This window comes from Neofelis nebulosa, chromosome 3 (assembly GCF_028018385.1).
Source record: "Neofelis nebulosa isolate mNeoNeb1 chromosome 3, mNeoNeb1.pri, whole genome shotgun sequence".
NCBI classification, from domain to species: Eukaryota; Metazoa; Chordata; class Mammalia; order Carnivora; family Felidae; genus Neofelis; species Neofelis nebulosa.
This window is the reverse complement of record NC_080784.1, coordinates 28997448-29021914: the sequence shown is the minus strand read 5'-3', so window position 1 is coordinate 29021914 and position 24467 is coordinate 28997448. Positions and strand designations below refer to the sequence as shown.

General features: G+C 40.6%; 1 protein-coding gene and 1 long non-coding RNA gene across 11 annotated transcripts in view; one reads left to right on the top strand and one right to left on the bottom strand.

The window, feature by feature from the left end:
- RBPMS (RNA binding protein, mRNA processing factor) overlaps positions 1-24467 on the bottom strand; it is a 185001-nt gene that overhangs the window by 135709 nt on the left and 24825 nt on the right. The gene's annotated exons all lie outside the window — the stretch shown is intronic.
- LOC131506516 (uncharacterized) lies at positions 18781-24442 on the top strand. Its single transcript, XR_009258997.1, has 3 exons — positions 18781-20152; positions 22028-22101; positions 23315-24442. It is a non-coding gene; the product is annotated as an uncharacterized LOC131506516 (long non-coding RNA).

Below are 24467 nucleotides of genomic sequence, written 5' to 3'. Positions count from 1 at the left end.
GTCCGACTTCAGCCAGGTCACGATCTCGCGGTCTGTGAGTTCGAGCCCCGCGTCAGGCTCTGGGCTGATGGCTCGGAGCCTGGAGCCTGTTTCCGATTCTGTGTCTCCCTCTCTCTCTGCCCCTCCCCCGTTCATGCTCTGTCTCTCTCTGTCCCAAAAATAAATAAAAAACGTTGAAAAAAAAATAAAAAAATAAAAATAAAATCTTTGAAGATGTACTTAAAGATCTTCCATGAGGAAGTAGGAAAGGCAAAGTGGAGTTAAGAGGAACAGAGAACTTTGATATTCCACCTCATCCTCTTTCTTGTTCTTCTACAACTGGAAGAGTAGACTTGAAACCCAAATGCAATAGTAATATGTGAAAAATACATATGGTTACGCGTGGCTGCCTACCTTGTCCACTTTAAACTACAAAGATTTAACGTCTATTTAACATTCTTATAAATAATGGCAAACCAAAAGTTATAAAGTATAGGAAGAAATCAGTTTTGCACCTAACATTTACATGGTGTTTACAAATGCTTTGTACATGTGAATCCACAAACCCTAATCCACAATTCCAAAATCTAAAAGCTCTCAAAGTCTAATTCGAGTTGAAAAGAGAGAGGTTGTATGTGCAAACTCAATGGGTGGCAAAGCAGAACCTGAAGTGTTTACTTATGGTCTTAATTTATCCCACTCAGTGTAACTATTTGCTTTACTACAGACATAATGTGCTTAATTATTAAAGTGCTACCTTAACCTCACTGTGCTTATTATCTTTGAGTTACGTACTGTGTCATCTTTCAAAATCTGAAAGATTCTGAGGCACCTGGGTGGCTCAGTTGGTTAAACGTCCAACTTCAGCTCAGGTCATGATCTCACAGTTCATGAGTTCAAGCCCCACGTCAGGCTCTGTGCTGACAGCTCAGAGCCTGCTTCCAATTCTGTGTCTCCCTTTTTCTCTGCTCCTCCGCTGCTCACTCTGTCTCTCTCTCAAAAATAAATAAAAAAAAAAATGTTTTTTAATGTTTAATTTGAAAGATTCTGAAGCACATCTGGTCCTGAGGATTTCAGGTAAGGAAGTGTAGACCTGTATGAATTCAATTACCCCTACCACAAACCTGTGAGATAGAAGCTATTTTTCAAATGAGGAAACAGAGGGTTAAAGAACCCACCCAAGGTAAAAAAGATGATCAAGTATTACAGCAACTCCAACAGTTCAAAGCCTGCATTCTTAACCATTACCTATGCAGACTTTTCCTTCTACATTACATAGATGAGATTTTTGGTTTTCCAGCCATAATTAACAAAATTAATGCAGAAATCCTTTTATTTTTTTCAATCTTTTAAAAAACCATCGTTATGCTTCAGAAAAAAAGTAATATATTTTAAGGTAAAAAACAACTGTGGACACACTCTAATATTTTTAAAACCACCAACATCCTCCAGCACATTCCTCCAGATGCAGGTCGTGAGTCAACAAAACATTAAGTGTCACAACTGTCCTCCCTACTGAGGAGCTGCTGCTAGCATTATGAACAAAGGTGTCCAAGAACAATACCATGGTTAAAAAAAAAAAAAAAAGGTTATAGTGTACAAAAAATTAATGATTAAGAGTCATCTCACCAGCAAGGTGAGCTAATCGCCAAATCGTTCTATAGCCTTTCCCAAAAGTCCCGGTTCAGTCACTCCCATCACTCAAAATGCCATCCTCTCACCTTTCCCTCCTCCGGTTTCACGAATCTTAAATACAACCCTTGCAAGTATTTGGGTTCTCTGCGCCCCACAACCTTCTCCCAACATGGCACAGGCTGAGGCGAAGCTACCGGAAGTGGGGCTGCGCGCCAGATCCAGATCGGGCTTCCACCTCTGCGGTTGGCTCCTCCCAGAAGGCAGTGTCGGTGGGAGGAAGACAAAAAAGAGATGAAGACCTGAGACTCAGCCTCACTGTTAACAAGACAGGAAGTGTTCGAGGAAGACGCAAGGTTGAGGGCGGAGGATGTGGGAAATGCAATTAAAATGGACAAGGGGGCGCCTGGGTGGCTCAGTCGGTTGAGCGTCCAACTTCGGCTCAGGTCATGATCTCACAAGTGTTCGAGGAAGACGCAAGGTTGAGGGCGGAGGATGTGGGAAATGCAATTAAAATGGACAAGGGGGCGCCTGGGTGGCTCAGTCGGTTGAGCGTCCAACTTCGGCTCAGGTCATGATCTCACAGCTCGTGGGTTCGAGCCCCGCGTCGGGCTCTGTGCTGACAGCTGGGAGCCTGGAGCCTGCTTCCGTCTCTGTGTCTCCCTCTCTCTCTGCCCCTAACCCACTCACATTCTGTCGCTCTCAAAAATAAACAAACATTAAAAAAAATTTTTTAAATAAATAAATAAAATAAAATGGACAAGGATGTGGGGTGCCTGGGTGGCTCAGTATGTTAAACTTCCCAATCTTGGTTTTGGCTCAGGTCATGATCTCATGATTGAGGAGATGGAGTTCCCAGTTAGGCTCTGCGTTGACAGAATGGGATTCTCTCTCCCCTCTTTCTCTGCCCCACCCATTCTCTTTCTCAAAATAAACAAAGTTAAAAACAAAACAAAACAAAAAAAAAGCACCAGGCTGTGACTCGCCAAGAATGTTTACAGAAACAAGATAAAGCGCCACCAAATCGGCATTCTGCAGCTGCCAGTCAGAGGAGAGGGGGTGAGGGAGGAAAACCTTCCAGTGACATGATAGTGTTACAAAATGAAGGGCAATGGTGAAAAGCCACTAAAGATCTGGAGAGGCAGAGAATAAGAAAAATGTAAAGAATCTAAAATGTTTTGTATATTTTGGCTTATTTATGCCTATATCACCAGCGGGAACATTTGGCATATTAAAGGTCCAAGAAAGTATCCTCTAAAATTGTTAGTCCCTGCATGTTCTTTGGTCAGAACTTACCAGTGATCTTCTATACAAGTTTACTTGATTCTCTAATGATCTGTAGTCAGCATGAGGCAGATTATAAAGTTCTTTCTGATACAATATTAAGACGATACAGAAAATAAAAAACTAACACTGATGACAGATCTATCAAACATAAAATACTGGATTTTTTTTTTTCTCTTTTTGAAGGGTTCATCTCTCAGATTTAACAGCAAGGAATCACTTTGCTACTAAAGACTTTGAAACAAAGAAAGGATGGAAATTAGGCATTATGATGGAAGAAGTGAAATACTAGAGAGCTGAGTAGATCCACCACCTTATCCATCTTCCTGGACTGTACAGTATCTGGAACATTTCCATAAATGGGCAAGAAACACCCTGGTGCATCGACTATATAGGTATACCTGTTGTTTGTAAACTTGTAGGACATGAATGCATTCCCCACAATCCATTCTACTGAACATTATTTTTTTTGTATCAGCATAATAGTTGTGCCAAGTTTGAGATGTGCAACTTTAGCTACCATAATGTTGCACTGCTTTCTTCTACATGGGTTAAAAAGTCCCATACTGGCTGTAATGAACATCAAGAAACAAACCTATTAAAAGTGAAAGAAAACAGGGACGTCTGGTGGCTCAGTCGGTTGAGTGGCCAGAGTCTTGATTTCCGCTCAGGTCATGATCTTACATTTCGTGGGTTCAAGTCCCATGTTGGGCTCCACGCTGTTAGTTAACAGTGCAGAGGTACTTGGGATTCTCTCTCTCCCTTTCTCTGTCCTTTCCCTGCTCATGCTCCCGCTCTCTCTCAAAATAAATAAATAAAAACTCTAGCTTTTTTTTTTTTTTTTTTTTTTTTTTTTTTTAGGGGCACCTGGGTGGCTCAGTCAGTTGAGCGTCCAACTTTGGCTCAGGTCATGATCTTATGATCATGAGTTCGAGCCCCACATTGGGCTCTGTGCTGACAGCTGAGAGCCTGGAGCCTGCTTCAAATTCTGTGTCTCCCTCTCTCTCTGCCCCTCCCCCTGCTCATGCTCTCTCTCAAAAATAAACATTAAAAAAAAAACACTCTAGCTTTTTAGACAGCACACAAATCTCATATTTGTACACCCCGGGACACTGAAAACTTTGATGGTTATGGTTAGTGTTAAACACTGACAATTACTATATAATAATAATAAAACCATAAAACAAGTGTTGCTGAAGATGTAGAGAAACTGAACCCCTTCTGCACTGTTGTAGGAAGTAAAATGGTGCCCCCTCTATGGAAAACAGTACAGCAATTCTTCAAAAAATTGAACATAGAATTACCCCATGATCCAGAAATCTCACTTCTGGGTATACATCCAAAAGAACTGAAAGCAGGATCTCAAAGAGATGTTTCATGTTTACAGCAGCATAATTCACAATAGCCAGGGATGGAAGCGACCCAAAAATGCCCATCAACAAATGAATGGACAAAGAAAATGCGGTATATACATAAAATGAAGTATTATTCAGCCTTAAAAAGGAAGGAAATTCTAACATATGCTACAACATGGATGAACCTGAGGACAGTATGTTAAGTTAGATAAAGCCAGTCACAAAAAGACCTACTGTATGACTCCACTTATGTAAGATATCTAAAGTAGACAAATTGATAGAAACAAAGTAGAGTGGTGGTTGCCGGGGGGGGGGGGGGGGAATGGGGAAATGGGGAGTTGTTTAATAGGTAAATAGTTTCGGTTTTACAAGAAAAAGTTCTGGAGATGTTGTACAACATGAATACGCTGACTCTAACTGAACTGTACATTTAGAAAATTGTTAAGACGGCAAATTATATCTTTTTTAAACCACAATTAAAATTTTTAAGTTATTTTTTAAAAAAAGAATCTGGCAATTAGCAAGACAGAAGTGAATGGGAGATTAACTGTAAGGAAGAACTTTTTACTCCTTTTAGAAAAACAGATCTTCAATGGCGCCTGAGAGACTCGGTAGGCTGATTGCCCAAATTTGGCTTAGGTCATGATCTTGCGTCGTTGGGTTCGAGCCCCACATTGGGCTCTGTGCTGACAGCTCAGAGCCTGGAGCCTGCTCAGGATTCTGTGTGTGTGTGTGTGTGTGTGTGTGTGTGTGTGTGTGTGTGTGTGTCTCTCTCTCGCTCTCTGCCCCTCCCCCACTCATGTTCCCGCTCTCTTGCTCTCTTGCTCTCTCTCTCTCAAAACATAAAAACTGTTAAAAGAAAAAAAAATTAAAAACAGATCTTCAGAATGTCAAAAGATTTTCCCACCACATTCCTTTTTTTTTTTTTTTTTTGTGACAATCACTAGAAGGTCAACCTACTCAAGGCTCTCTTTGTAAATAAAATCAGTGCCTCCACATCATTATACTACCCTGAGAAAGGACTCTCAAAGGAAAAGATTTTGCTTTATGATCAAAATTACTTCATTTCTTGGAATTTGCCAATTCACGATTCCTCCAACTCGGCTTTAAGATCCAACAGGAAACATGGAAAAAAAGAACACATCCTTTCCTTTTGGCTTTGTGATTAAAGAGATTTGCTTTTAGATGATGCACACAAAATTTATCCTCCAAACATTATTTCCTTGAAGATGGTGACTGATTACAGTTCACGTTAGCTTCATCTAAAATAAGGAAGGCCAAAATAACCACAAGTACTATAGCATCAGACTATTTTTGATATTTCTAAGTAAATTCAGATATTTCTCCACAGGAAAAAAATTTTTTTTAATAAGACCACATCTTCCTATCTCTAGCTCTGGATAGAACACAACTTACCTAAATTGTAGCATATCCACGCTAATACCACCACTAATGCAAAGGGAAACAGAAACATAAAAAGATAAAACAATATAGTATCTGTACTTGAAATGCTTTCCCTTTACCCCCCCACCCCACGTGTTAGGATAAAGAACTAGGTAATACCAATTGCAGAGGTAAATGGGAATTCTCCCTTTCCTCTGTAAAAAAAAAAAAAAGGTGAAATCAAGTTATACTTTTGCTTCAACCCATATTTCCTCAACCCAAGTCACTTACTTAAAAGTTTCAGGTAAAATGGTGTTCATGTTTCAAAAATGGCATTTACCCGAAGGTCATTCACGTAAAACGGCAGCTCTTGTTTTTCTTAACCCTTGAAATAATGACTATCATCAACTTCTGATTCTATGGACTATCAGTCTACTCCACAACACAGGGAGGACAGAAGGGACAAATCTACTTATATTTTGCACCTAATGAAGGTTATAATAACCATCCTAAAACTTGGAAAGAAAAGTTGTAAGACAAGCAGTTGGCTTAGAGATTTTACAGACTAGGGTGCCTGGGTGGCTCAGTCAGTTAAGCATCCAACTTCGGCTCAGGTCATGATCTCACAGTTTGTGAGTTCAGGTTCCATGTCGGGCTCTGTGCCGACAGCTCCAAGCCTGGAGCCTGCTTTGGATTCTGTGTCTCCCTCTCTCTCTCTGCCCCTCCCCCCCCCTCAAAAATAAGCATTAAAAAATTAAAAAAGAAAATTTACAGACTATTTAGAGAACCCTGTTAATTAACTATTATTTTACCAAAAGCCATCGGGCTATTTATCAACAAGGGAAGAGGAAGATGAGAATGAAAAATATCCAAATTGTGCTCTAAGACAAACTTGAGCAGATAAGTCATTTCCTAAGTGAAAACAATGTAATTTCTGTTTGTTTTAAAGAGCATTCAAAGTTTAATGCAAAATTCTTCTGAAGTAAACTTGTTTATCTAACTGGAGAAGATCAATTTTAATGTTTGACCTATAATCCTGGCAACTCTAGGTCAAACTGCTATACATATAACCAAGATTGTAAACATTTAAAGGTTCATTACTTATTCAATTACGTTCAGGAAACATTTATTAAGTGCCCAAGAGCAAGGATCTCTGGTAGTATAAAATCCAATCCGGGGCGCCTGGGTGGCACAGTCGGTTAAGCGTCTGACTTCAGCCAGGTCACAATCTCGCGGTCCATGAGTTCGAGCCCCGCGTCAGGCTCTGGGCTGATGGCTCGGAGCCTGGAGCCTGTTTCCGATTCTGTGTCTCCCTCTCTCTCTGCCCCTCCCCCGTTCATGCTCTGTCTCTCTCTGTCCCAAAAATAAATAAAAAACGTTGAAAAAAAATAAAAAAATAAAAAAATAAAATCCAATCCTATCAATTCAACACAATGAATCCATCGCTTTCTTTTTCGGAACAAAAACACAAGCAAACCATAACTGCATGAAAGGAATGCAAGGGCACTCTAGGCAAAGCTGTGGCAAACCACACATACACCAGCCTTGGAGAAGCAAGGAGACAGGTAACTTGCTTAACAACAACAACAAAAAAAACTAAAGTCTTAAGTAACAGTTATGTTAAAGAAACAGGATACTTGCCAACCTGTTCTGCAGCTCTTATCAAGCTGTGCTCAAGACCACAAAATCCTATCTGAAGACTGGCAGGGACAAACAAGCTGGAGACCCAGACATGAGCAATCAGGCCTGTTAAGAAACTGGAAACTACAGCATATATAAATGGTTGAAGAAAGTAAAGATGTGTAGCTTGAAGGGGAAAAAGGCTCAGAAAAATCTGACAGCACATTTAAAATATTTTTAGAGCTGCCTTGTATAAGGAGTAGGTATATTATTCCAAAAACATTTTTGTGCCTTGTATCAATATATTGTTGATTCAAATAAGCTTGCCAAAGGTTCTTTTTCTCTCAATGACTTACCTATGAAACCTCGAGATCATTCTTGAGGTAGTCTTCCCTAACTCATCATCACCCTACCCCCCACGTACATACAACCCTGTACATACATCCCCATTTGGCTGCTGTCTCCCCTAGCAACCAGTTATCTATGCAGATCACCGACACAGTACTCTTGCTTCATAAGGATTATTTTTTTAAATGTTTATTTTGAGAGAGAGAGAGAGAGAGAGAGAGAGAGTGCGAGCGAGGGAGAGGCAGAGAGGGAGACAGAGAATCCAAAGCAGGCTCCGCACTATTGGCACAGAGCGCAATGTGGGGCTCAAACCCACAAACCATGAGATCAAGACAGAGCTGAAATCAAGAACATCTAACCAACTGAACCACCCAGGCACCCCAAGGATTATTGATTATGAACGGGATTCTAAATTATAGCAAAGGCATAGAACTTATAAAATCATGTATCATAAAATACTAGTAGTACTGGATTATAAAGGTCTATGATATTTATCAAAGAGAATTAACCAAATCAGAGAGCAACACACCTTAAAAGGCCTCCAGAGAACATGTATTCTGAATTAGCACCTTCACAAGGAGTTAGCAACCACCTGGACCACATGGACATGTGTCTTTGGAAATTTGGCCCTTAGAAACATGTTTTAGGACATTTTTCATTTTGTATCATTCAGCCTTGCTTACACTATAAATTCCTTGAGGATGGAGAGGTCTTCCTTTCCCAGTCCCATGAGAGCTCTTAGTTGCTGGTTAAATGGAATTTCATAAACAGCTTGCCAATGCAAAAAAAAAAAACAAAAACAAAAAACAAAAAACAAAAACAAAAAAAACAAACCTATACTTGGAAAACGAAATTGTGTTTGTGAGGAAGGAGTTATTTTTGCAAATATGGTAGAATCAAACACCAACTTCTTTTTCTGTTTTTAGTGGGCACAAAAGACCACTCATGGTTACCCCCACTCTCATAATAATCCTTGATACAACTAACTTCCTAAGCGTTGTAAAAATTAAAAGATCCCACTTCTATTACTAGGCCTAATACCAATCACAGAATTTCACAGTTACTTTAACTTGGAGACCGTCTAATGTAGCTCCCTGATTTTACTGCTTAGAAAGGTAAAGGGACTTATTGATTTAGGTCTCTAAAAAGGTAAAAAAAAAAAAAAAGAAAAAATTGCTTAAACTACAAACAAATAAGCTCGATCACCTCATAGAAGTCCCTACATTGGTCCAGGACCACCTGAGATGCCTGAATGCTCATTTTATTCTTGAAGTCATTCATACTTGGAAGGTATCATTTAGAGAATACATAAATAGGACAAGAGTCATGTATATAATGACAAAAATCAGAACATGGGAGAGTTTAGGCCAACTCAATACTTATAATGAGCCAATTATAAAAACAACTACCGGGGCACCTGGCTGGCTCAAGCCAGTAGAGCGTCTGACTCTTGATCTCAGGGTCATGAGCTCAAGCTCCATGTTGGGCATGGAGCCTACTTAAAAACAACAACAAAACAAAAAACTACCATTTCATGAATTCCTGAGTACTAGACGGTTGATCTCATCCTATGCATATACTAGCTCACGTAATCATCCCCATGATTCTGCCACTGCAAATATAATTATCCCTGGTTTACAGATGAGACAAATGAGGCTCCTTTTACCCAAAGAAAAAGCCTCAAAACAGAGTGTGGGTTTAAACCCAGGCCTGTCTGACTTAAAGCCTGTGCAACACTATGTTGCGCTACCTTAAATACTATCTTGTGGTTCCTGAAAACTGTTTGTTCCCTAGGATCACATCTCCAAATGTTTGGAAAGGCATACACAAGATGGAAGGTGGTATTGTTCAGTGCAACAGGCGAGGGTCTAGAAGCCTGGCCCACCAGAGTCCTGACCCATCATTCAGTGGTTCTGAATAACCAGGACACGCAGAATAGACAGGTTTTAAGAAAAGCTTAACAGGGGCGCCTGGGTGGCTCAGTTGGTTAAGCAGCCGACTTCGGCTTGGGTCATGATCTTGCAGTCCGTGAGTTCGAGCCCCACGTCGGGCTCTGTGCTGACAGCTCGGAGCCTGGAGCCTGTTTCGGATTCTGTGGATTCTGTGTCTCCCTCTCTCTGACCCTCCCCTGTTCATGCTCTGTCTCTCCCTGTCTCAAAAATAAATAAGACGTTTAAAAAAAAAAAAAAAAAAAAAAAGCTTAACAGGGCAAACTTTAAGAAATGAAATTATCAGTTATTCCTAAGTCATTGCCCTTAAAATTCATAGAACCTGATAAACTATTCCCAACTACATAGGACAACCCTAGAAAGAAAAACCTCACCCTCCCCCCCAAAAATATTTTAAAATCCAAACACAGAGAACTCTAGATTTTGCCTCCCTTGTAGGTGTTTATTTTGTTTCACAATTAAGTGGCCATTGGAAGAGTAAGTTTTTTCAAAGTTCTGGAAAGTCATCTTAAATTAGGCCCCGGAAAGAAATGGAATCTCTTTTAGTCATGACTCTTGTTTTCTTTAAAAGTTCATGTTTGGGTCAGCCAAGTTTTAAACGGTAAAATTATATTGCTGTGTTGTTAGTCAAGTTTGGGAGTGGGGCTGGGGTGAAGCCGCTAGCTATTTGGATCACTGTAGGGCAGCTTATCTGGTTTCTATACTGAAAGAAGGGTCTGTCTATTCTTAGGCAAAAGACATCATCATTTTAGAGGAGCAGAAGCTTGCACTGGATTTCTATCGAATGATCCACATGAGAAGACTCAAGAGAAGTCTAGCTCTCTAAATAAAAGCTGTTTTCAGAGTGTGTGTGATTTTTCTTGGGTCAATGGAATGTCGAAGCTAAAGGGTTTTTCTTTTGTTGTTTTCCTGTGTTGCAATTTAGCCAAATAGAAAACAATTGTGTAATGATTTTTTCCATTTATTTATTCCTTGCCTTATCCTAACAAGAATAAAGCAGTGAATAACAAATAATGAATTTAAACTATTGCTAAGTTACAAATGAGCCAGAAGCTGTACTTGCTTTTATTACAATAGCTATTACCCTGATTTTAAGCTAGTCATACAAACCTGCACACCACACTCTCACACACTATTAATGAAACCATCCGACTTTAACATTACCATCTTCTTTAACTACCTTCATGGACATAGTTGTCGCAGTCACAGGAACTAAGGAAGTTCCTCAGACTTCACAGTTCCAGACTTCACAGTCTGGGCAGGAATTAAGTAGGCCTTGCTATCAACATTTCCAGTGGACATTGAAAGAAGTTGTGAGCACCGCTCTGGTCAGTACCAGATCAGAAGAGATCCAGGTAAGGCTCTCTTGAGTAAAACAAAACAAAACAAAACAAAACAAAACAAAACACAACACAACACAACACAACACAACACAACACAACACAACACACACACACAGCAAGGAGATGCAGGCTACTTTGCTGTTTTCCATCTAACCAAAGACTCTGAGCAGTTAACTCAGAGTTACTTCTAGTTGGAGTGTCAGTTTGAAGAACTATAGGATGTTCTGTCAAATTCCATTAACAAATCAGATTGGTACCCCCCTCCCCACCCCCCGACACATGTGCACACACACACAAAAAAGTAGTCTTTGGGAAGTTAAACCAAAAAATGTTTAAGCTCTCATTTGATACAATAGAACTGTATGATCGGTAATAACTATACTGATTAACACCATTACTAAAAGAGCTACAAGTTAATGGAAGCAGACCTTGGTTCCTTTTAAAACCAATTTTATGTATTTATAGACTACAGGTAAATCATACCCACAAATCATCACTTGCCCATGCACTGCAATTATCTGCTTCACTTTCCATTGCTCTCATTTAAGAAAAAAGCCTTGTTTTACTTGTCTTTAAATTCCAGCCATTTACACAACGCTAAGCACATGGCAAGTGCTTAATTTATCTTTTTGGACTAAAAGAACACATAGGGATTTTTAAAATTCATAGCACTTTTGGGGCACCTGGGTGGCTCAGTCAGTTAATGGTCGACTCTTGATTTTGGCTCAGGTCGTGATCTCACGGTTTGTGGGATCAAGCTTCACATCAGGCTCTGTGCTGATGGCATGAAGCTACTTGAGATTCTCTCTCTCCGCGTCTCTGCCCCTACCCCACTCCCGTGAGCTCTCAAAATAAACTTTAATTTATTTTTTTAATGTTTATTTATTTTTGAGACAGAGACAGAGCATGAACAGGGGAGGGCCAGAGAGAGGGAGACACAGAATCTGAGGCAGACTCCAGGCTCTGAGCTGTCAGCAGAGCCTGATGAGGGGCTTGAACTCAGATGCTGAGATCATGACCTGAGCTGAAGCCGGATGCCCAACCGACTGAGCCACCCAGGCGCCCCATCAAAATAAACTTTTAAAATTCATAGCACTTTCATCCATATCTAAGTCAAGACAATAAAGATGAGACGAAGGCTACAAATCTGGCTTATTCAATATGATGTTAATCCACATATTGTTAAACACATGTAAAAGAATCACTGAGACGATTACCCCACTCTATCCAGTTAGTAACGGAGCTACTCCAACTCAAACAGGAGTCTCTCCACATGGCCTTTTTAAAATGCTGTCACTATTGCATTTCTGTGGACATATTTTGTAATGTACTTTAGGGGAATGGATCAAAAATTATTAAATAACTCATTAAAAGATTGGCTTTCTTTATAAGATCTGAAAAATGTGTCCCAAAAGTACATCCCAGGGATACACATAACGAAGCCTCTTCTTTGCTTTCACCTCTCAAGCACAGTACGCTGTTTCCACGTGACAGCAGAGAATCATGACATCGACTTGTTTCTTCCCTTCAGAGATACTACAGGCACAGAGCAAGAAGTAGGATTCTGTCCTATGCTGCCAACAGTGGCAATGGGACATATATGATTTCACATTTTTTAAAATTTGCCAAGTTTATGCATAGGTTCTATAACCATACAGTTAAACCTCAAGTGCAGTTTTAGAAATCAAAGTTATTAGGGCTAGGGCACTTATTATAAATTACTATTAGTTTCTTCTAAAGCACTCTCCCTCTTTTGCTTTAAAAATATTTTAAAAAGCACAAATTGACCTACATCTTGAAGGAGACCACAGCAAATGTATATACCATTTCTTAAAACTATAGAAACCTGGAGAGAATAGTACAATTTATTGGGCTGCTGAGCTTAGAAACTATGTAGACACCAAGAAGCCAAAACATGAAAGGAAATGGCTGCAAGAAGTTGATAAAAGGGATCTTGCTGGGTGACTTGAGGACACAATTGCTTAAGAATGTATTGAGACTGGGGCGCCTGGGTGGCTCAGTCGACTTCAGCTCAGGTCACGATCTCCCGGTTTGTGAGTTCAAGCCCCGCGTCAGGCTCTGTACTGACAGCTCAGAGCCTGGAGCCTGCTTCAGATTCTGTGTCTCCTTCTGTCTCTGCCCCTCCCCCACTTGTGCTCTGTCTCTATCAAAAATAAATAAAATTTTAAAAAAATGTATTGAGACCTACTATAACTGGTTAAACTTTGATTATAAAATAAGATTACAGACTGTTCTTCTATTTCACTACAAAAATTGGGGAACATGTATATCAATCATTGGATGGTATGGTTAAGGTTTCCAACACTGTCATTAACTTAATGGTTTTGCTTTTTTTAAAGAGGAAAACAACCTTTCCAGGAGGCCTGGATTTCACGGCTTTTAATTTAGGCAAAATTCAGTTTTGAAAGTACAAAGGAGATGCTGCCTAGGGAATCCAAGAAGGCTCTCTAGAAGCAAGCTTGTGCTTGAAGACAGCCAGGCACTCCTGCACAGAAAGTGGCCGCCTAGGCACTCCAACGTGCTCCCCGCCCCCAGCCACACATGTGAATCCACGTGAGGACCAATGGCATAGTTCCACATCCATGACATAATGTCATATGGCAAATCACTCCATCTTTTGAGACCTCAGTTCCCTCATTTGTAACAGAAGAGGCTGGACTAGTCCCAGTTATAAAGTAGGACTATTACAGTCATGAATTTAGGAGGACGCCTCTATCCTGCCTACAAATCAAACACCCTAAGGAAAGAACTCCTTCAGTGATGTTTTTCTCAGCACCTATGACTTGTCTTAAAAGCAAAAGCAAATGTATGCACTCTATTTCCAGTAAAACAAAACAAAAAACAAAAAAATAAGTTATATTCCCCTAGTACCTACTTCTAAGAGGCTGAAAGCCCTCAGATAAAGGGCAGTTAACACTGATACAAAGCAAAGAATCACAGACTGTAGGGAGGTGCACAACAGCACGCCTCTTTGGGGTGCCTTACAAATGTTAGATTCATTTATCTCATCTACGCTGGGATTTAAACCTGGAGAATACAGAATCTACTAAGCTTCTAGATCTCTAGTGTGATCTCCAATTATGTGGATTTTTAAGAGCTTTCCCATACGCTCAATACTACTTAACACTAAGATTAAACGTCACAGTGATTAGCACTTGAATATTTTGCCATGGGTCAGGCACTACCTACATTGACTCCACCCTCCTCTACCCTTCCCTGTCTCACAAGCCTACAGCTAAGGAAACAAGAGGCACAAAAAGACTAACTTCATCCCAAAGTCCCAAAGCCAGAGTCTGAATCCTGGCATTCTATCCCCATGACCCACCTGTTTAAATGCTGGATGGCAAACATATCTAGCACCTGACAATGCTGGATGATCAAAGACGATTAAGACAAGCACTCGGTTTACAGATGGCAGAGGCTGCCAAACATATAAAAAATAATTACAACATGATATGTGTGCTGTAACCCAGGCCTTTAAAAACTGCTGTGGCAACAGAGGAGAGAGAGACTGCCAGGGGAGTTCAGAAAGGCTTTCATTGAGCTGGGTATTGAAAGATGAGCAGACATTCCTGGGGTACAGGAAGAATGGAAAGGCATTCTGGGTAGAACAGCATGTGCCAAGGTACATAAAGGTGAGAGAGCTCCAGTGTGCCAGGAGGGGAGGGAAGGCAGGGCAGGAATGGGGAGCTTTTACAGACTAGCGAACTGGACCCCTTTCAGCATTTGTTCCTATCTGGCTATGGCAGCTAGAAAGCAGGGTCCCCTTAACAGCTCTCTCCTACAGTGACTATACCTGGTAGGGTCTGAGGGAATGTTTTTCTTCTCTTCCAAGACTCACTTCCCCCAGAGTCAATAAGACTCTAAAGTACAAATAGTCCTGGGATGCAAGCAATAATATAATAAACCAACCAGTTAGCTGAATTTTAGAGCCAGGCTATCTAGGCAGTAGAGGGCACACAGAAGAAAGGGCAGTAAATTGGCCCCCATGATGAATTGCCATAAACTCGACAGCCTAGGTGCGTGGTCCTTAAGGGGTCAGGAACAGCAGAGTGTGTGTGTGTGTGTGTGTGTGTGTGTGTCTGTTTTCTGAGGAGAATACCAGTACGTTTCACCAGATTTTCAAAGTGATCCATGGCCCGAAAAAACAATCAGCGCTCTCCATACAACTTCTTTTTTAAAATTTTTTTTTTCAACGTTTTTTTATTTATTTTTGGGACAGAGAGAGACAGAGCATGAACGGGGGAGGAGCAGAGAGAGAGGGACACACAGAATCAGAAACAGGCTCCAGGCTCCGAGCCATCAGCCCAGAGCCTGACGCGGGGCTCAAACTCATGGACCGCGAGATCGTGACCTGGCTGAAGTCGGACGCTTAACCGACTGCGCCACCCAGGCGCCCCTCTCCATACAACTTCTAACACCTATGGCAACCCCCTAAGACACGACACACCGCAAAGCCCTCCCTCCTTCTTGGGCCTTACTTAAAACTCTGACAAACACTGTTAACTTCAGACTCTGTTCAAAAGGCCTTTAAGATCTGAGGTTGTTATTGCTTGCCTAACGTGATTCAGGTCATAGCCTACCACCTGTTCAGAGCCCCAAATGTTCATGATTTACCGATAAGACAGAAACCCTCCAATTTCTAATTTTCCTAAGGAAAACCTTCTCTCTAAAATGGTGAAAACAGGGGCGCCTGGGTGGCGCAGTCGGTTAAGCGTCCGACTTCAGCCAGGTCACGATCTCGCGGTCCGTGAGTTCGAGCCCCGCGTCGGGCTCTGGGCTGATGGCTTGGACCCTGGAGCCTGTTTCTGATTCTGTGTCTCCCTCTCTCTCTGCCCCTCCCCCGTTCATGCTCTGTCTCTCTCTGTCCCAAAAATAAATAAAAACATTGAAAAAAAAATTAAAAAAAAAATAAATAAAAATAAAATAAAATAAAATGGTGAAAACAGTGACGAAATTCAAGAAGCTGGATCCCCAGGCCAGGTACTTAATTAACTTCTCAACTAATATTTAAAAGAAAACTTAAAAATAAACCACACTTCAGTGAAACACACTTTAATTTTCTACCACAAGATTAAAAGGATGACTGGCCCCTGAGGAATAATCATCACCCTGGAGTCTGAACACATGAAACCTTGTTCACAGGTTGGCGATTTGGGCCCTGGTGGAACATAAACAGTCAACCCAGCATCTGTCATCATCATCACATGACAACACACATCACCAACCTTTCCACATACATATCTTCTGTTGTTAGACTTCACTCGATTGCTGTTCAGCCCATGCTGCCATCTCTAAAGCAGTGCACAGGTCAAGGCAATATAGGCAACAGGTCATGAAAAGGCAACAGGTCATGAAAGAGACAGAAGCCTTCAGGTACCTAGCATGCTAGGTGGCAAGGAGCAGATGGTGGGTAAGAATATCAGTGCTGGGAGTGGGGGAGGTGGTGCTGAGCGGCTCAGTTTAGCATCTGACTCTTGATTTCAGCTCAGGTCGTGATCTCGTGGGTTCGAGCCCAGTGTAGGGTTCCCTACCCACAGCTCACAGTGTGGAGTCTGCTTGGAATTCTCTCTCAAAATAAATAAATAAACTTAAAAAAAAAAAAAAATACCAGTGCTGAGGGGCACCTGGGTGCTTCAGTCAGTTCAGAGACTGACCTTGGTTTCTGCTCAGGTCATGATCTCATGGTTCATGAGTGCAAGCCCCACATAGGGGCTCTATGCTAACAACGAGGAGTCTGCTTGGGATTCTGTCTTGGCATTCTCTCTCTCTCCCCCTTCTCTGCCTCTCCCCTGCTTGCTCTCTTTCAAAATAAATATATAAAACTTAAAAAAAAAAAAAAAGTCAGTGCTGGAGTCAACAGTAGCCCAGGTTCAAATGCCAGCCTTATGATGAAGCTGTGTGAGTTCAGGCAAGTTACTTACCCTCTCTTCTATTTCTTCAAGTATAAAATGAAGATCATAGCTGCGCCTTATTATAGGATTGTTATGAGAACTTAGACGTTAATGTTTAGAACAGTGTCTGGAACCTAGCTAGTATTTGAGAAGTATGCTAAATCATACCATAATTCCTTGGTTAAGGAAACTAGCTATTCCAACAAAACTGAGAAAGAAGGCAAGTCCAGTAACAGGCAAATATCCAGAGTTAATTTAATGTTCAATGTGAAATAAAACATCGAAAATAATCACCACACTGCAAACACTTTAACCGACAATGGAATGAAAAATATTTTAAAAATCGGGAAAGCAAAATTAAACTCAAGAGACATTCAGTGATGTCCTACCACACGTTAATCACCATGCTGGATATTAGGGATAAACAAGTTAAAGTCATTGTACATACACATCTTAATTACACAGGAACAGAGAATACTGACAGAGTAAGACTCATGCTTACATGCACGGAAATATTTTTTTAAATTTATTTAATTTTATTTTAATGTTTATTTATTAATTTTTTTTTTCAACATTTTCCATTCATTTTTGGGACAGAGAGAGACAGAGCATGAACGGGGGAGGGGCAGAGAGAGAGGGAGACACAGAATCAGAAACAGGCTCCAGGCTCCGAGCCATCAGCCCAGAGCCTGACGCGGGGCTCGAACTCACGGACCGCGAGATCGTGACCTGGCTGAAGTCGGACGCTTAACCGACTGTGCCACCCAGGCGCCCCTAATGTTTATTTTTGAGGGGGAAAGACAGCAAACGGGGGAGGGGGAGGAGGAGGAGGAGGAGGAGGAGGAGGAGGAGGAGGAGGAGAGAGAGAGAGAGAGAGAGAGAATCCGAAGCAGGCTCCAGGCCACCCAGGCACCCCTACACTGAAATATTATTGAGGAATGCAGACTGAACTTTTGAAGGAGGATAGAAATTTCTAAAGTAATAATGGAGTAAAACATTACTATTTAATAATGGGCTGATGCTATTGTTGTGTTTTCTCTGGGAAAATAATGCAAGAGGCGCAGAAATTTTGGAAGCTGAACAGTGCCAAGGAGAGCCAATGATGTAATTGTTATTACAGCATAAATTGCTCTTAAAGTCTAGTATGAAGTAAAAATAAGAGCTTCCTTTCTAGATCAGATTCACTGTGCCATGTGTTTTGTATACATTACCTTGTGATTCCATGAAGCTTTATCATCCTCATTCTCTTACAAAGAGACGAAGAAACGAAGGTTTAGAGAGGTTAAAAGTCACTAGCAAGCATAACAGACTATGAACCTAGTTATGAGTCCAACATAACCATGCACCTTCAGTAACTAGTTTATAATTAGGTGTCCAATGTCACAAAATCTCAGCCTACTGATTTTTAATAACCTGTCCTCAACCACTTTTCAAGGAGAACCCCTTTCCAGATAGCTCTGCATGTGCTGAACACATTAAATTCTAGTGAGACACGCTTTCTCCCTAATTTTTGCTACAATCTGTATCCAACCCTACTTGTAGATCTCGTTATTCCCAATTTACACAGGAAGAACTAACCTCAGAAACATTCAGTAGCTTGCCCAAGATAATCGCATTCAAAACCTACAATGGTGCACTCCCAAGCTCAAAGCAATGGAAAGCTCCTCTCAATTTTCTGAATGCAGATCCAACAGAAGCTCTTCACCATCATGCTGTTCTTCTCAACTGACCCGTGTCACTCTGTCCCTGAAAATCTAAACTAAGATATTCTCTTTCCAGGATGTCCCCTCCACCCAACCCTTGGCCAATTTACTCCACAGATTCTGTGGTCCTGACAGACACCAGTGGGCCAGAGCTAGAAGTAGAAGAGGAAAGAAATGAGGAAAGGCTGTAGGGAAGAAATGGGTTCATCCCACAGCGGGTTTCCCCTCAGTTCCTGGAAGCCTCACCCATGCCAAAAACTCCCAGGTTTCCCCTTGCAGACCCGTGCTCACCAGGTTCCCTCACAGGTAGCTAGGCAACCAAAGGCAACATACACAAAGAGCACAGAGCTGCCAAGTGCTACCCGGCAGGGTCTTCAGACGAAAGCAGAACCGGGGGCCTATAAATATCCGCAAGGTGACAGAACACACAAACAGATAAGGGACAAATACTACAGATGTTTTAGAGTCTGGATCTCCAGCCACAGTAAGAATAAAGACAGGCCTGGTAAGGCACTGGTGGACAAATAACTGGATGGCTGGGAAACCAGATAGCAAAGCCCAGGGCGACTCAGTACTGGGGATAGAGAGACCACAAGTGAGGCTGAACAACTCTTTATTACCACCACACGAGGGTCTAAGGCATGCACTTTGTAACATGCATTGCAACTGATCACAGGCCTTTGAGGCAGGTCCTGGTTCTCAAGGCCACTTTGGATACATGAAATGAACAGATAAATTATCTCTACAAAATGAACTGTGAATTCCACAGGGGCTCACGGCAATAAATAGGAGTCCCTGCTGTAAAGAGTTTCCTCTGGCACAAACAATAGACATAAACAAATATTCATTGAAGATGCAACTTTGTTTCAGCCAAACACATCTATTCAATACCATGTCGAACTTGTGATCTTTCCATTTCTTTTTAAAGAAGGAGCTGTTTTCATTTTTCCTATGGCTGCTTGGGTGTGAGTTTAGTTTACAACTGAGAAGTGAAGACAATGAGCCCAAGTGGAAGGATTTCCAAAATCTACTCTCGGATAGGTCTAAATGTTCAGAAACCTACACTGGTGTTTCTCTTGCACGGCAAGTTCCCCCCAGAAGGAGGTGCCATGGGGTCCCATGCTTCAACAAAGCCTAGATTTGTGTGTAAAACAACAGATTAAATCCTACACAACGCAGCCCAAACACTACTGCTTCTAAGAATTTTCCTTCAATTTCCAACCCAGGGATAACTTGTATTTTTATCTGGTATAGCAACTAGCCTTTTCTAACTCCATGTTTATTAATACCTTCCACTTCGCCCATGCGCTGTTTAGAGGGTACTGCACGTAGTAGGTACCCAGAAAACTTCTCAGAAGTCATCTATGTGATGTGCTTTCACATTTAAGAATACTAAATACTGTATTTGGATAGGACATCCGTACTTCAAGGAATCTTTAATGGTTAACACATATGCACACACAAAAACACTTTGGAGGATTCATGAAAACGTCACTTGGAAGAGAAAGCCAAATAATGCCTCCATTTTCTTTAAGAAACTTACTTTAAAAATGATTGCTGCAGAGGGGCCTGTCCAGAACTAAAGTTAAATTAGCCTGGTAGCTGCTGTCTGGTGATAACTTTCTTCATGCCAGGAAGTTGGTGAGTATGTGATTAAACATGTTTCCGCCCCTAGCTCCACCCTAGATGCTATCAGTTTGCTAACAGAAGGTTCTGCAGCTGACCAGCTCCTCAAACCACTCCAAAAAAAAAAAAAGAAAAGAAAAACAAAACTGTGCCAATTCTTTTTACACAAGTTAATTATAAACTCTAAATCCCCTCCCATGTGTGTACTTTCTACTCCTCTTCACAACACGCACCAATGTAAAGGATGGGGAAAAATGGCCATTTTCAGGCCTCCAAACAAATATTTTAAACTTATGAGATCGCTAAAAATACTAACTACCCTGTCAATTGATGCCAAGTTTTGTTTTTTTGTTTTTTTGTTTTTTTTTTTTAGACAGCATGCATGCAAGCAGGAGAGAGAATCTTAAGCACACTCCACGCTCAGTGCGGAACCTGATGTGGGGGGCTCAATCCCATGACCCTGGGATCAGGACCTGAGCCCAAATCAAGAGGTGGACGCTCAACCAACCGAGCCACCCAGGCGCCCCTGACTGAATATGAAACTCGCAAAGACCTGGCAGACTTGCATGAGCATTTTCCTTTTCTAAACCTCTATTCAAGCTTTGTTAAAGTCCTTAAGTTGATTCCTTGAGTGCTTAATTTTCCCAAAGTACAATTTTTTATTCATTTTTTTTTTTTAATGTTTATTGACAGAGAGAGAAAGAGAGACAAACAGAGAGACTGTGAGCTGGGGAGGGGCAGAGAGAGAGGGAGACACAGAATCTGAAGCAGGCTGGAGGCTCTGAGCTGTCAGCACAGGGCCCGACGCGGGGCTTGAACTCATGGACCGCGACATCATGACCTGAGCCGAAGTCAGACACTTAATGGACTGAGCCACCCAGGCATCCCCTCCCCCCCAAAGTACACTAACTTTTTCGTTGACATAACAAAAAAAAATCCCCCAATGGAGTTTTGCTAAAAGTTGGACCCATGATCAGTTCAAAAACTGAGAAATACTTCTATACTTCATGAAAAAGTTCCCTATCTAGCTCTATGACCTTAAATCTGCCATTACATACCTTTCTGGTCTTCGATTTCAATTAGTGATTGATCTCTTTCAACTATGATACCATACTTCTTTAGTATTGTATGATTTTAGAACATTTTTAACACTTTGAATTGGGCTTTGCTATTTGGTGAGGAAAGTCCCCCTTCACTGTTCTTTTTCAAGATTTTCTTGGCTTTATATACATTTAGAAGTCCAGTAGAACTTTAGAAATAGTTTGTCAATTTCTTTTTTTTTTTTGTCAATTTCTTTTAAAAATACTTTGAAAGTTTTATTGGAACTGTATTTAATTGGTAAACTTGGAAGAAATGGACAACTTTAGAATACCATCCAGGAATATAGTCTTTATTTTCATTTATTCAAGTCTTTTATGTCCTTCAGAGTACAGTATTCTTCAGGTAGGTCCTGCAAATTTGTTTTTACTGCCCCTCCCTCCAAAACGGCCTTTTTCATTGTTTTCTAACTGATTATGCTGGTACACACTGCTTTCCTGGGATTTTGTGTTTATCTTGTCCAGCCACGTTACTAAAGTTTGTTATTAGTTCTATTTTTTCTTTTCGTCCAATTGATAAGCTTGGATTTTTAAGGACATAGTCACGCTGACAGTAACACTGACAGCTAGAGCCTATCTTTGAAAGACCTGAAAAAAAAAAAAACTAGGAAAAATATTTCCAAAATACCTGTATTAGACAATGTTTACAATCAAGACTGCCTAGAAATCAATGAAGACAACCCTAATAGAAAAATATCGATAACTAAATTGTTTAAAAAACTGAAAACTGGTCAATGTATTAAAATGGTAACTTCATTAATAAAAATACAAATTAAAATAAAATTTTTTTCAGCCAATGATTGAAAAAAAAGATAACATCTATGCTGGAAAGCATATGGAAAAATGAATGCGCCACATTATAAATTGGTAAGTCTTTTTAAGGCAATTCAGCATTATCAAAAAATTAAGGGCGGGGCACCTGGGTGGCTCTCAGTTGGCTGAGCGTACAACTTCGACTCAGGTCATGATCTCATAGTTTATGGGTTCAAGCCCCGCATCGGGCTCTATGCTGACAGCTCAGAGCCTGGAGCCTGCTTTGGATTCTGTGTCTCCTTCTCTCTTTGCCCCTACCCTGCATGTGCTCTGTCTCTGTCTCTCAAAAATAAATAAATGTAAAAAAAAAAAAAAAAAAAAAAAATTTAAAAAAAAAATTAAGTGCACATAACTCATCCAAAAATTTCATTTCTAGGAATCTTTACATTATACTCAAGTTCTAGAGTTAAAGAGTAAATTATACAATGCCTTATAGTTTAAAAAAAAAAAAAACCTTAAGAATCCCATAAACTGTCCAATTATATGTAGTTCATTTATTCAAATCCGCATAATATACACAAATATAAATTATATTTACTGATGTAGCATATGTCCTAAAGAACACATGGACAAAATTTCATTTTTGTTTAGGTTTATTTACTGAAAGAGAATGAGCGGGGGGGGGGGGGGGGGGGGGGGTGGAGAATTCCAAGCAGGCTCTGCCCTAGCAGTGCAGAGCCCAATGTAGGGCTCAATCTCATGAACCACAAGAGCATGACCTGAGCCAAAAACAAGAGTTGGACGCTTAAGCAACTAAGCCACCCAGGCTCCCCAAATTTTCCTTTTTTAATTGTAAGAATATGTATGGTTAAATTCTAACAATGCATAAAATACAATTCTACTTTATTAGAAATACCTCACACCTGTATCTGTATATGAAGATGCTTCCTACAAATATCATTAGTAACAACAAAAACACTAGAAAAGGCTCGATGTCAGTCAGCAGGAAATATATTATGGTACATCCAGTGAAATACCATACAGCTATTAAAAAGAACGAGCTACTGCTATACACTGATATGGAAGATCTAAGATTTACTGTCAAGTTAAAGTAGAGGGAGCAAATCATGTATTGCATGTTAGAAAACATTTTTATCTGCAGCATCTAAATGAAGAGAAAGATGCATATTAAAATATGAACTCTGATTACACTTGTGCAACAGAATGAGGATGGGAGACTGAGAACATGAAGTTATTTTCTGCATGTACTTCTGTAGTTTTATATCTTAAATAACAAGTACTTATTACTTTGTAATTTTTTTCACAGAAAAATGAGGAGCCATGGTATTTATGGTTCTCTGCAACTTTCTAAGTTTATGAGAAACAGGTGTTCTGAGGAGTCTCCATGTTGATTTCAGCTACTGATAATCAGTTATCTGGTACTGAGTAGTGAAGATTCTCACGGACAGTGAGAAAAAGAACAGAGATGGCATCCAACAATTCCAAACATTCTGGTAAAAGCTTAAATACCCAGTCAACGTGATCATTTTCGTTCTGTGTCTCTATGAAAGTAAAATATCTCAACATTTTAACAGACTTTTCAGTGATCACGAACGCAAGATTTTATTGTATTCTTAGATAAGGTCAAAAGATCTATGTGTTCCTATGAAGCACAAGCTTCCCCCACCAAAAGAAAAACAATAAATGGAAAACATCAAGAGGGCAGAAGGAGAGTAAAAGAGTGGATCTCTAAGACTGGAGAGCAAAGAATGTTCTATTTCCTAGGGATTAACATTTACACAAACACTGACTACACTAATGGAGGGCTTTATCCACACTTTATCATTTTGTTTAGTTTATCTGGATGATGATGCGAAACAAACCCAAAATGAAGGAGGGACATGGCTACTATCTACGCAACTCTTCCAACTCATAAGTCACCGGTATATCCAGACACCAGACTAAGTTCTGGTTCACAGGGATTTCCCAACTCTGAAAATCCCACGTTGCAATAGAACAGGCCTTGAAATCTTACAAAAGGGGTTCATTGTGTTGAATTAAAACGTACCCCTACACACACAGTAATTTTAAGCAGAAAACGAACACAAAACCAAACTGACAAACCCCAGAAGCACTTATTTTAGATGAAGAAATCAGATGTTCTCCCCTCTGTACAATGTGCTTCACGCACAGTTCCAGCAAGGAGCCATCCCTCAAATTCTGGCGGAAAAGCAACCTGAAACACGAAATACCGCAGGCCGTCCACGTGCCGAACACCCAGCAAGGCACAGTGTGTACGCGCACTGCTATCTAACACATCAAGCAGTTGACCTCATGGTCCTAGCCCGGGTTTTCTCAAAGACAAAGTCATCGCAGCCTCCCAACCAAGCCCACTCCGAGACTTGTCTTGATCCCTCTCCATCCCCCTGAAGCCTGTTCCCAGAACCTAGTGTCTGACCTGGTAAGTGATAAAAATGCTT